The sequence below is a fragment of the Dipodomys merriami genome, unplaced genomic scaffold, assembly GCF_024711535.1.
Source record: "Dipodomys merriami isolate MVZ:Mamm:240054 unplaced genomic scaffold, mDipMer1.0.p SCAF_800, whole genome shotgun sequence".
NCBI classification, from domain to species: domain Eukaryota; kingdom Metazoa; phylum Chordata; class Mammalia; order Rodentia; family Heteromyidae; genus Dipodomys; species Dipodomys merriami.
In genome coordinates this window covers 24,271-28,765 of record NW_027206403.1, presented here as the reverse complement: position 1 = coordinate 28,765, position 4,495 = coordinate 24,271, and the positions used below count along the sequence as shown (strand labels likewise).

At 47.2% G+C, this 4,495-nt stretch overlaps 1 non-coding gene across 1 annotated transcript; it reads left to right on the top strand.

Moving 5' to 3' along the window:
- The first annotated feature begins 862 nt into the window (after positions 1-862).
- Positions 863-969, top strand: LOC138819624 (U6 spliceosomal RNA). Its single transcript, XR_011369528.1, has one exon. It is a non-coding gene; the product is annotated as a U6 spliceosomal RNA (small nuclear RNA).
- Positions 970-4,495: the final 3,526 nt, after the last annotated feature.

The following is a 4,495-nucleotide window of genomic DNA, read 5'->3' as shown; positions in this document are numbered from 1 at the left end:
AGATATTAATGTTGTTGAAAAAAGAATTTTCAGGCTGTCATGTAGCTCAGTGGCAAAGTGATTGTCTAGGAAGCACAATGTCCTGGGTTCAATTCCAACTACCAAAAAGAACAGACCAAAAAAAGAATCTTCTGTTGGCAGTGGTAGTTCACACCTGTGGTTCCACCTACTTAGGAGGCTGAGATCTGATGATCAAGGTTTGAGTCATGAGGTTATTATCTCCAATCAACCAGCAAAAAGCTAATAGTAGGGGTGTGGATCGAGTGGTAGAATGTAAAACTTGACAAAAAAAAAAAAGCCAAGCAGGAATGAGAGGACCTGAGTTCAAGCCTCAGCTTCAACACAATTAAAAAAAAAAATCTTCAGAATCCGGGCACTGGTGGCACACACCTGTAATACTAGCTACTCAGGAGCCTGACATCTGAGGATCGAGATTTGAAGTAGGCTGGTCATAAAAGTCCCTGTGAGATTCTTATCTCCAATTAGACCCTAAAAACTGGAAGTGGAGTTGTGGCTCAAGTGGTAGAACACTAACATTGAGCACAAAGAGGCCCAGGGACAGTGCTCAGGCTCTATAATCAAGCCCCAAAACAGAAACAAAAACAAATCTTCAGAAAATTTAAGATGACTCTGTCTCTATTAAGCCTGACTGAAAAGTATGTGATTGATGATGAATGACACTAATTACATTTAATTATAATACTTCTGATGAGGGTTTATTCTGTGATGGCACTGTGCTGATCACTGTATATAAATTATTTAATTCCAACATAAAAGTAGCCCTTGGAGGTAGGGACTGTAATGTCTCCTTTTTACAGATGAGAAAACAAGGCCCAGAAATATGTGTCCAAAATCACAGAATGTGCTCGCTTCGGCAGCACATATACTAAAATTGGAACGATACAGAGAAGATTAGCATGGCCCCTGTGCAAAATCACAGAGTTAATGGGTGGCAGGATCAGGGCTTAAATCTTGATCTGGGTACAAAGTACATTTCCTCCTTAAGTTGTGGTAAAAATATTTATTATTTTTCACAATGTGAAAATGTGTAAGTCAGTGACATTTAGCAATTCACAATTTTGTGTTACTATTGCATGATTTCTAGATTATTTTTGTTTCCCCTAAAGAAGACCTATTAAGGAGTAATTCTCCAACATTATATTGCCTCTAACTCCTGGTAGCACTAATCTACTCTGTCCCTACAGATTTGACTATTCTACAGATATTTTATATCAGTGGAATCATACAATAAATGGCCTTTTATCTCTGCCTTCTTTTAGTTAGTACAGTGTTTGCAAAGTTAGCTTATATCAGTGCATGCATCAAACCCTTTTGTCCAACCAGGAGGCAGTGGCTCACTCCTGTAATCTTACTCAGAAGGCTGAGATCTGAAGAACACAGTTCAAAGCCAGCTGGGGCAGGAAAGTCTATGAGATTCTTATCTCCAATTAACCACCAGAAACCATGAGTGCCAGTATGGCTCATTCTGGTAGAGCACTAATCTTGAGGGTAAAAAGCTCATGACAGCACTCAGGTCCTGCATTCAAGCCCTGCAACAACAAAAAGCAAGCAAACAAGAAAACAAACAAATAAACTGAAAAGTACCTTCTGGCCATATAATCTTTTTTTCCCGCTATATTTTATTGTTAAGTGTATTTAGTGACAAGAAGGGAGGTAGGGAGTTTCCCAAGTGAGTTAAGTTGGACGTTCGATACAATTCAGGATCTAGGTTTTCTCCATATTTATAGTTGCAATACAGGTTTAGTTAGAGAGAAGAGTTTTTCCCAGAGTTGTCTGCCAAGGCTGGTTTTCAACCATGATCCTGACATCTCAGACTTCTCAGTAGTTAGGATGCTAGGCATACCACCTGTACTCAGCTTCAATTTCTTTTTAGGTGTAAGAAAGGATTACCCTTAATTTTCCCCTCCAATCTGCTCTGCCAGATATTCAAGGCAACCTATTCTTCAGCAGTTGCTGGCAAAGGAATGAAAATACAATGAATCATGTAAGATTAATGAAGGTTGAGGCTAGAAGGGGCCCCATTTCCCCTGTGTCCTACAGTCACCTGATGCCTGAACAAAATCCAAAATGTAAGGGAAAGTGATGGCTGTAAGATGGGGCAGCCACCAGTTGTGTGGGCAAGATTCCCCTTTATTTCTGAGCTCAGGCCTTAACTGGATATCTGAAATGACAAACAAAACCATCCAAATCACCAACTTCAACATGCACAAGATGGAGCTCATGGTCCCTTCCCACTGTTGTATTTAGTTGTGACGAACATTCCCATTTCAGATGTCCATGCCAGCAAAAGAATTTTCACATCAGTTTTATCATCCATACCAAGCACTGTCCAAGTCCTGCTGATCTAGTCACTCTTACTTATATCTACTGCTACCATCTTAAATCCAAGTGACCTCATCAGTTCTTCCCTGGATACTCCAGTCTAGATTTTCACAGCACAGCTAGAGTGCGCCTTTCAAATATAAATTAGTTGTGTTTAAGACACTGCTCCTGGAATGAGGACTAAAATTTGGTCTTTGTTCAATCATTCTCGTCCCAGTCACACTGCTTTCCTTTGAGCTTAATAAGGTTTACACTTCATCCCACCTCAAGACATCTGCATCTGCCCCTTGTCACCTTTCCCATTCACCTTAACCTTCATTTCCAAAGGAAAGCTTTCCCACACATAATCATGGTCAGACCCTTGCACTAGGAGTCACATCATTAAGGTCAGATCCTTGCACTATAAGTCACATCCTCATGGCCAGATCCTTGCTCTGGGAGTCACGTCCTCATGGTCACATTCTTGCACCAGGAGTCATGTCCTCATGGCCGGACCCTTACACTGGGAGTCACATCCTAGTGACCAGATCCTTGCACTTGGAGTCATGTCCTCATGGCCATTTCCTTGCACTAGGAGTCATGTCTTCAGGTTAGACACTTGCACTGGGAGTTAGAAGAGGACTCTGTCTTTCTTTTTTCTCAGTATGCAGAATGAGATCTAAGCTTCATAACAAGAAGTAGCTGGTGCCTCCTCAACCACACACTAAATGCCAAGTACAGGGCTGTTGAATGGCTAAGTGAATGAGTAACCTTCACAGAAGTCTAGCGGACAAGAACATACCCCAAGCTCCAGGGGGTTACAGGATGGCTGCGTACAATGGGTCTGCAGCCCAGGTCACCTGTGCCCATCTGCAGTGGCTCTGCCCCTGGCCCGACTCTCACAAACAGGCCGTGGGTGGGGCACGGAGGTCCCATGATGTAACAGCCTCCCAGCATGTGATTGGGCTCTAGGGCACGCAGGCTGGGGAATGGGCGTGTCTCTGTGTGCTGATTGGCTGTCTCGCTGCGATTGGGCAGGCAGTGGTAGTGGCAGCGCAGAGAGGGACTAGAACAGGCCTGGCAGGGAGGGCAGAGGCAGCCAGCATGGGTCCTCACCATAGGCTCCCCTGAGCCTTGCTTGGTTGGACTGCCCATGGTGGGCCCATAGTAACCTCGGCAGGATAAGGGCACCCTGGGGTGCCCTATGGTTGCCATCTGCACCGCAATGCAGGAGAGCTTCGGCTGGGTGGTGGCCAACTGCTTCCACCAGCTGCTGGAGGAAGAGTGGGACCCATTCAATCTCTTGGGCTAGGCCAAGCTCTGGTACCAGCAGCAGCTGCAGCGCCTCATGCATGACCAGGTGGTAGTGACGGCTCCTGGTGGCTGGGGTGGCCGAGTGCGGCCAGTCCGGAATCTCAGTCGCCAGGCTGGGCATGGGCGGCTGTTGCAGGGAGTCCCAGAAGGAGCTCAAGAGCAACCCAGCGCCTGGAGTGCCATGGCCAGACTGCCCTGGCTGGGTATGCAGGTAGTAGAGGAGTGGCGTGGGGCTCAAAGCCACCTGGCCAGCAGCCTGTACCCTCCACGCAAGTCTGTGGCACTGTGCACAGCAAGGGTGGGCGCCCTGGAGGCATTGCAAGGGTCAAGAGCATTCATGGCCGCGAAGATTGCGCCTCAGGTGGCCCTGGAGTTAGGCAAAGTTCGGGGGTCATGGGGCCTGTGCACAAGTCCAGAGCGGGCTGGTGCTGCCGTCACCACCATCCCAGCCAGTGCACAGTGTGGAAGGGGACCGGCAAAAAGGGAAGGGGGTGACCTGGAAAGGGGGAAAAGTGGAGGGTGTGGCGCGGGGACATGAAGGGTGCAGGAGGCGAGAGGCAGAGGACATGGGCAGTTCTCCAGCTGGTGCTGGCCTGGCAACACTTGCAGTCCTGAATCACCCCTGATTGCTCTAAAAGGGCATTCCTAACCCTTTTACCTCGAAGCTTCTAGATGTCTCCTGCCTCATCAGACCACAGCCTGGTGCAGGAAGGGGAAGGGCGCCTCAGAAAGCACTTCTACCTTACCAGCCCTGGCCTATGGCGCCTGCACCTGCCTCCCCCTTCTTCCCGATTGCTGAGTGAGGTGTGCTATTGTCATGAGGTTACATGTGTAGTTGTCACTTTTGTGAGTGTTGAGG